Here is a 9,714-nt window from a genome sequence, read left to right on the forward strand (position 1 = left end):
GGGTTGAGGAAGTTTGCTTCTGGTGATGAGGTTGGCGAGGTTCGGTGCTTGTTTGAAGGCTAGGATGGGTGGCTCTGGGAAGATCTTTTTACGAATAGGGTCTCTGTCTAGTATGGGTTGCAATTGTTTGAGGATTTTCCGTACAGGTTCAAGGGAGGGGTGATAGGTCATAACCAGCGGTGTGCGATTTGTGGGGGGTTTTCTTCTGTACTGCAGCAGTTCTTCACGTGGTATCCAGGTGGCTCTTTCAAACGTGCGATCTACCTCTCTGGAGGAGTGTCCTTGCTGGGTGAAAGCCTTTTTAAGATTGGTGAGGTGGCGATCCCGGGTGTTCTCTTCGGTACAAATGCGGTGGTATCTGAGGGCTTGGCTGTATGTCACAGCTTTTTTGGTGTGTTTCGGGTGATTGCTGGTTCTGTGCAGATATGGTTGTCCAGGTAAATTCTGCAGTGTGTGCTATCTCCAGAACCCTGAAATCTACACCAGTTCAATGGTTACTGGTCCTGGCTAATAGTGCTCCTCCAGACACTCGCTGTGAGAAGCTACATACAGAGGTCGTCTGCATGAATGACAACCCAGACCTCCCTGTCCATAGAGATTTAAAGAACCTCCCAGGTTACCATTTGGTCTCCCAGGAACCTTTGTGGACACATGTATAAGCCCTTGTAGGATACAACAGTGCAGCAGCTTGAAGGAAAACGTGGAATGAAAACACTGTTTGGAATAAACCATCTAATTTTCGACCCAACAATAAAGCCACCTGGTTTTGAGCTTTGTGAAAAACATGGAACGCTCTCAATCAGATCTGACCTGGGCATGGCCACTGTGGTCACTTGATGCACAAATTAAGAGTATTAGGATTTCAGCAAAATGCAACTGACACAATCCTGATCAAACTATGGGCCACATAACAACACTCTGCTCTCTATGCAAATTTGACAATGATATGGCGGATGCATTCCCTTTCCTCAAGAACATGAGACTGGTTAATTAACCTTAAACTGGACTTATAATTGTTGCTCCAAGTCAGCCATACAAAAGAAGTCATCTTCTGAATTTTAAGTGTCAATCCCATTCTCTTGTATGCCTCAGTAAAGGCATCAATGATTATTTGTTGACGATCTGCTTCTGAGTGAACACGTACGGTGGCATCGTTGGTGTACTGGAGCTCGGTGATTGAGGTCAGTGTGGTCATGGTCTTCGTTTTGCCTTGGAGTTGGTTGAAATTTAAACATTTTACCATACATCTGGTAGTTTAGCTGCACTCTGACTGGAAGCTTGTTGGTGGTCAGATGTAGCATCATGGTAAGGAATACTGAGAGGTGGGTATACAGTGGTTATAAAACACAACCAAATTGAAAGAGTTAACACTTTGTGCTATTACAAATTTTACAAAGTGCATTTTGTGTGAAGTCAAGCGCAGGCATTGCTGTTTGCTGGATGGGGGGCTATGGAATAGGTAGGATGAGTCAGCTGTTTCTTTTCCTTCTTCACTGGAGTGCCATTTGCTGTTGGTCATGTGTCCTTTAACTCTGAACCCATCTGGAGCATGCATATCATAGTGTATGCAAAAGTTTGTTGACCCTTACAGCTGCTTATTTGTGAAAAAAATCCGTTTGGAAACTGCTTATCATTAACTGGGTCTGTGTGTGGTGCTGCTTTTGTAAAATTCACAGATGGAGGGTATATGTGAGATGGTTCTGCTCTTTGAGCAAAAATATTAAGTACTTCCCCTCCCAAACAAGTGCTCTGTGATGCATGTGGGAGAGGTACTCTACTTTCCCCAGCTGAAACTCATCATTCCCTTTCTTTCCATTAATGGAAAATACAATACCCAATGAGTAATATTTATCAAAACTATCTAAATGATTAAAAGTCAGCTTTTGAAAGGTATTTATGTACCTAGAGATGTAGAGAAGGACTGTAATCCCTAATGTACTGAAGAATAGGGAGGGTGGAGTTGGCTCTTAGAAGAAACCCTGGTAAAATTGTGTATCATATAGTTCCCTCTGTATCTGGACAGGCTGGGGATTAGACATTATTCTGGTGACAAAAAAATCAGAACTTCACGGTCCAACTATCAAGTGTTACCATGTATATGGACATTTGCTACAGTGGGAAATTTTGCTAAACCAAATTCTCTCTCGTGTGCTTGCACACACTCTCATGAAAGAGCCCAGGTCGCTGATATATGGCAATCTATATCAAGCTGCAGAGAAATCTGTCTCAGTGGGTTTTCTATATACACTGAGGGGCAAGAATTTCTTAAGGTAATACCTTTTATTGGGCCAACTATGTAATTGGGAATAAAGTTAGACAGGACTTCACATATTCTTTGTCAGATATCTGACTGCAGGAACCCAGGCACAGCATAGTGAAATACAACAGAGAGGAGGTGCTGAGAGAAATCCTGCAGGGTAGCAGACATGCAATTAGCAGAAGAAAAGAACCAGATTACTGGGAAATGAAGGTCTATCAAAAAGATAGATAAAAAGATATCACTTTAAGAGATTCTTGCCTCTTGTATAATTTCTGGACCATCATGGCTACAACATCACTCTTGCACTACTCTATATACTGTGGACATACATCCTGGTAACCAAGCTCTGAAAGACTCACACAGGAAAATTAGGCAATGATGGCTTTGGATCAAGCTTCATGGCTCTTCCAGTTCATGATCCTAAGTGAGTCTGATAGCTGCAGCTCTCTTCAAATTGCTTTTTGAAGGGAGGAGCACTGTTTCTGCATGTACATGCTTTAGCCCTTTCTAGTCTGAATTAATCATCTCTGTTTTTTAACTGCTTGGCAAACATTTGTTTTGTGGTAATGAATTCTGATTGTATGAAGTGGTTGGCTTCTTTGTACAGTGTAATTGGTATGACTACAAATCTGCACGTGTCTGTAGTATTCCACACCTTGCTGTTTTTTTGGTCCTTCTCCTTTAGAGTGCCACTGTCATACCAAGAGCAGAATTTATGATTATTCATGAGAGTAGTACTTAATAGCATTTAGTTGCTGGATGGTGGTAGGTGATAGGGAAGTATGTATTGTCTGGACTGTACTTCAACTAGATAAGAAACTCATCCCATCCAAGACATAATTTAAGCACAGTCCACAGTGATGTGGTCTACCATGACACCTTTATTACCAGGTCTCCAATGTAGTAGAGAAGAATATGCTGTTTGCGGCTACAGAACCATAGATTTGTTGCTGATGTGTGTGATTTAAAAGTTAGCTGCAAAATTTCAGGCTTTTAGTTTGCATATTGAACATCACGTTCCTGTTGTGGCACAATCAACAGAAAGTTGGAGTCTCAAAAATATAGGCCTTCATCCCTCTATAATTGGTTTGTTTACTGTTTTTTTACTCATTCAAGGCATCCCTCCCATCTTAATCTAAATCCAAGGATAGCTTTCAAAGCTGCAATTATATTAGAGTACAAATTAAATTAAATCCCCCATTGAGTTACCAATGGGAAGATTTTTTACTAAAAAGATCTCCATCCCCTATGAATATAAGAAATGCTATACTAGATCATACCACAGGTCTGTGTAATCCACTATCCTGTATCTTAAAGTAGCAGACCGGATGCTAAGGGGGTGAATATTTCTGTAGGGCCTTTATGAGAACTTATCTATCCCTTGTTGCTCTTTTCTTACAGCTTTCAGGATTTCAAGACCAAGGAAGTCCTAACTTGGAGGTTTCAGCCCAAAGTGTCATGTTTAATGCTAACTGACTGACTTATCCTCCATAAGTCTATTCAATCCTCTTTTAAACCTGCTAAAATTATCACCAATTTTTAAGTGCCTTCTCATCTCTACAAAAGCTCCATTGTACATTGAAGAATGTATATCATTGTTATGCAACATAATTGGTTTTATTTTTTTTCAATTTACTTTCTCTACCAGTCTTCCATAATGGTAAGTGTCGCAGAGCACCGAGGTGCCCTGCTCCTAGAGAGGAAAGACTGCTAGAGGAAAAGCTCTGGCAGTGCATAAGGAGCCCAGCTGGTGGTTGCCAGGGCAATGGGAGTCAGCAAAAGACCCACACCTGCCAGCAGTCAGCTGGCTGTAAGGGGCAAGGCCTGGCTCTTATAAGGCCCAGGGGCTGAGGCCAGGCTGGCAGTTCCCTTTCAGCAGCCAGAGAGGCAGGAGCTCCTGGAGCAATGATGCGAGGGGAAGCTTGACTGCAGGTACCACTTTAGCGGAGTAAAGGGTGGCAGCGCTAAGAGGTCGGAGCAATGTTGTTATAGCCAGGTGGCTTATGTTTAGGTTATAGCCAAGAGGCTTGAGTTTGTTTGGTTTTGATGTTAAACCGGTGGTTTGGGTGAGGCTATAAGGGGTTGGAGGAGGCCTCATAGGGGACTCGCGGAGTGTGAGGACCCCAGCGCCAGTGAGGGCACAGCATCCTCATAGGGGGCCCACAGCAGCGTGGGGGCCCCAGCACCAGTAAGGACGCAGCTTACGGGGTGCTTAGACCCCAGCCCCAGAGAGGGGCATTTGAGAAGCTCCAGGGCGGGCGTGGTGAGCCCCAGAGAGGGGGCACTATTGGGAAGCCCTAGTACAGGCACATAGAGCCCCAGAGAAGGGGGGCAGCATTATTGGGAAGCCCAAGTTGGGCACCGTGAGCCTCAGATAGGGGGCAGCATTTTGAAGGAGCCCAAGTGTGGGCACTGGGAGCCCCAGAAAGGGGGCAGCACTTAGAGAAGGCCCCAGAGGAGAGGGCAACCGTACAGAGAAGGCCCAAAAGAGACCCGAGAAACGGGCGGGAGTGCAGATAGAGACGGACCAACATCCATTCCAACTGCCATGCTTGGGGCGTGGTATAAGGGTTGGTTGGAGCCACGCATAGCCCATAAGGCTAGGGTGCCCCAAAGCACCCGTTTGCAGGACAAGACCCACGAGGGGTCCGGGAGTCTACAGGACCAGAAGTTACAACGGACCATGTCCAAGAAGATGTGAGGCAGCCTCCCTAATCTATATTAAAACATCAAAGACGTGGCGGGCGAGAATCAGAGGGTGCCCTTGGGCCGACTTGGCACGGAGGAAGGGGCCTTAAGGAGATCACGGCCCTCCTGTAGGACCCCGCCGTGACAGTAAGTTTTCCAAAAAAAATGCAGGGGATCATTAAATAAGTCAACACCCTGTGATAATCTGCACTGTATAAATAGAACCGTTGTTTCCACAGAACTCTTCCAGTGCCTCCTGAAAAAGACTTTAGTCTGCCAGATCTAACTTTTTCAAGCCAAGATTTACACTGAACGTTAACTCCTGAGGCTAATTATTAATTCAGGGATCCTGGTTTTCCCTGTTAACAAATCCAAAAATCTCTAATTAAATTTCCCCAAATCCATATTTTTGTTGCCATTTAAAATGAAATGCCACTATATACATAGGTATCAGTTAAACACAATGTTATTGACACATTTACCATTTTACAGCAATTTGGAAGTCTACCAGTGCCTCAATCATTATAATAAAATAAACTCTAAATACCTATATATTTTGGCATTTGATTTTGGGTTTTTTTTAATCATGGAAGTTCAGAGCTCCCCCTGCTCCCTTCACTCACCGGGACATGGGTCCAGCTGCAACCTCCCCCCTGCTGTGTTGTGGCTCTGAGTGGCTTTGATATGGCAGTGCCCTTCACTCCCAAGCTGTAGCCACCCCCAGCACTGCCAGTGCCCCTTCCAACTCAAAGCCCTCCCGTCCCATGCAGCCCTGCTGGTGCCTCTTAACATTTGACCCATTGACCCCAGCCCCCCACGGTGTGGGGCAGCAGGGAGGGGAGTGGGGCAGGGGGAGGTGCCCAACTAGAGGCAACATGTTGGGGGGCAGACTTCTGTGCCCACAGCAGGGCACAAGGCTGCAGCCTGGCTGGACTGGCACTGAGCAGGAGCTGCCTTTGTGGCCCAGCAGGTGGGATGTGGTGTGGGAGGGCAGAGTGAGGCAGTGAGACGCATTGCTGTTGCCACCATGGTGAGGTGCCCCCTGCCTCCTGTTGCCCTCAAATTCCCACCCCGGGCACCATGCACCACCCTGGCTGGGAAGCTCCCTCAGCTGCCAACCGTGTCCCACTCCCTCCCTCACCATGCAGGCTCTACCCACCACTACCTCCATCTCTCCACAAGTTGCGTTTCCCACCCCACTCCCATGGACTTTCCTGCAGGCAGCTGTGGGAGCTGCTCTCCACCATGCTGCCTGGAGCTGTACTGCTGGCCATGTACATGTGTGCATGCGCACACATTCATGTGGCACCCCCAGCCTGTGATCGTGCTCTCCTGCTCCCCTCAGCCCCAAGCAGCCCTTTGCAGGCTCAAACTGTGCCAGACTGCAAGAGGAAACTGAGGTTTCCCTGCATTTTTCTCCTTTAAAGGAAGAAATCTGTGTTTTTTTCACAGCAAACAGAAAACCCAGATCCCCAATGATCACCTTCTTGATGTTTATCTGCTTTAACTTTGAAGGCTGTGAGCACAGATTCTCATTTGTATTTGCTATGCCTGTTCACCTGTAGTATCCACACATACAGTAATATATAGAAATATGTTTTAGTGAAACTGAACTTGACTCCCTTGCCTGGCCACTGAAATCACAGATCCTATAGCTGTCTAGTATGCAGAGACCAACTAACACAATATAAAATCCATCCTGTTTAAACTAGAGATTACAATCTATCTACTGTGGGGAAAAAACCTCTTTAAAATAGTAAATTCTAATCCCTCCTAAGGTCATTAATTATGGCTTTAATATGAAGCTGTAACCCACAGTGATTTTTGTAACTTTACTAGCGTCCATCTTTGCTACTGGGTCAGAAGACTTTATTATAACACTGTTATAACACTTACCTAAAACTTGTAAATTCTGTCTAAATAGAAAAAAACCAAAATGTTTATATACTACCTTACAGGGCAGTAACACATTCACTGACTATAACTTTGGTTGCATCTCGCACACGGACACAAATTTTGTGGTGATTCTGTCTGTGCAGGATTGTGATACAGTGCAGCCTCTTATTTGGGTACATTCTGCAGTGGAAACTGATTTTTGTAGCTCTTCTGTGCTTGTAAAGACAAGTGGAATATTTAGCTGTCACTGTATGAGGCATAGCAGAGATGACCTGAGTACATGGGACCTTTAAAGGTCCCATTACTATTTTCCTAGTGTAGAGACAATATCTTTTCTGTTATGGCCAAACTCCAGTTTGGATCATTACATGTTTTCCCCAAATTCCATGTGCACTTTCAATTCAATATGGCATTCTTTGCTTTCTGCCCTTAGCTGCTATGTTGTGGAGCTTATGATGTACCATCTCAGAAGAGACTGCTCATCAGTAGCAGTTTAAATGACCAATGTGTGTAGCCTGTTATATTGGTAAAAGTAATTTGGATTCCTGGAGGTAAGAGGCTCTATATAGCTAAAATCTGATTGATCACAAAGCAATTCAGTGTCAGATGTATCTTTTTTGTATTGTTATTTGCAAGCAGGCTGTATTAGTAAATCAGTGGTCTGCTAAATCTCCACCTGCTATGGAATTGCTGGAAGGCTCTCCATATCCCTGGATTATAGCTTCCCCAAACTGGCCTGATTCATGGATTCTGCATACCTGTAGCTTGCCACATTGCATAAGGTAAAAGATAGCAGCGTAATTATAAGTAGCTACCATGCTACTGGACTGCGTGATGTCAACAACACTGCACTGAGCCAAAGAAAATCCTGCTGACTGAACTCTGCCTGGAGATTTGCTACTGTCAGTTGTCTCAGCGTTTCACTATATGTAACAAAATAATAGGAAGCTTGGCCTGATGTCTGTTTTTCATAATTGTCTGACATTAAGTAGCAGAAACATGCAGCTTTTCAATGTCTCATAACAAGACCGAAGGGGATAACATTTGACCGTCTCTTTCCTTCTACTTCTTTTCTTGCAAAATTTGTACCCATTTGGTAAAATGGGTTTTGTCTTAATGCTCCTACACCAAGATAAGTGAAGGCTCCATCTGCCAGATGTTTGTGGCCTCTCCAAAATATCTGGAACATCTTGCCAGGCAAGGGAGTCAAGTTCAGTTTCACTAAAACATATTTCTATATATTACCGTATATGTGGATACTACAGGTGGACAGGCATAGTAAATACAAATGAGAATCTGTGCTCACAGCCTTCAAAGTTAAAGCAGATAAACATCAAGAAGGTGATCATCAGGGATCTGGGTTTTCTGTATGTTGTGAAAAAAAACCATGGATTTCCTCCTTTAAAGGAGAAAAATGCAGGGAAATCTCAGTTTCCTCTTGCAGGCTAGCACAGTTTAAGCCTGCAAAGGGCTGCTTGGGGCTGAGGGGAGCAGGAGAGCACGATCACAGGCTGGGGGTGCCACATGAATGTGTGTGCATGCACACATGTACATGGCCAGCAATGCAGGTTGTTTTATCCAATGAACTCATCTTCCCCTTGCTTAATGCTTAGTCAGTAAGAGGAAGATGACTCCTCCATCTTTCTTGCAAGTGAAATAGCCCAGGTCACCAGGCTGGATCATCGTAGCCTCTGCTGTGACAGAGTCCTCTGTGTTTTTTGGATCCTTAGGATCCAGTCCTTTGTTTAAAACAAACAAATACTCTATCGTTGTATAAAAGTAATGAAAATGGCCCAAAAGGAAAGATTGTTCTCTTTCAAAACTTCTGTGGGTCATTATAAACAGAATTGCTGTTGATCTTTAAATTTGTGGGGGGCCACCTTTAAGGCTTGAAGACATGGAAAAGTGTTCCATGAAATGTGACTGTCTTATTGCAATGCTGTGTCGCACTGGGCTGCACTGAGGCACTTTCATGAAAATGCACAATATGAAAAGATATGCAATATAAAATATGGGAAACAAAAATGCCTTCCAAAATCTTTGAATTTAGACTGAGTTAGGAGAGAATGCTGGGCCAGTTTACAAGATTGGGCAAGAGCCATGCTACTTATGGACTAAGCTAAACTGAAGTTCGGGACGAGTATTTTCAATTGCAACTTTCTGAGGATGTAAGTCGCACCAACCAAAGGAAGGGAGGAGGGTGCTATAACTTTCTTTGTACACAGAATTGGGAAGGGGGCAGTTTTCTATTTCTGTATCCAGAGAATATGATAAACTGTGTTACAGAGCACCAATTCCTTTATATCATGCTTTGATGTTGGGTTGTAAATTTGTTGGACAAACTAAAAAGCCATCACCCTAAAGAATGTGTGTGGGGATTGTTTTTGTTTGTTTGTATTTTAAGTATGAAGAAATGCTTCATTATTTTCCTTGTAAGTGTGAATAATAAGCACCCTGTCCCCATGATCCTTCTGTATTATATGCTGCAACATGACAGGTCAGTTCTTTGATGTGCCTGTAAACAGCATGGCTTTCTGACTTGGCATGAGGCACAGGGAGGTTTTCTGAGTGGAGAAGGGAATAAGTCTGATGTCAAGTTTGCCTACAGATTATACTAGTTATTTAAACATTAAGGAATAAATCTTGCCTTTCTGCACTCCTTACAAGTACTTGCTGTGCTTATAGTACAGGTTGGAGGCATTTCAGGAACTGTTTTTCTAGGTGCCATACATTATGCTGTGGAAGTTAATGCTATGGGGGAACTCTGTGTAGTCCCGCCTGTGTAATAATGACTCACAACAGAGAAAATAAATACTCTGTTACATAGATAAACCAAATATTGCACCCACCACCCCACTCAAGTATAGCAG

Source organism: Alligator sinensis, unplaced genomic scaffold (genome assembly GCF_000455745.1).
Source record: "Alligator sinensis unplaced genomic scaffold, ASM45574v1 scaffold570_1, whole genome shotgun sequence".
NCBI lineage: Eukaryota > Metazoa > Chordata > Crocodylia > Alligatoridae > Alligator > Alligator sinensis.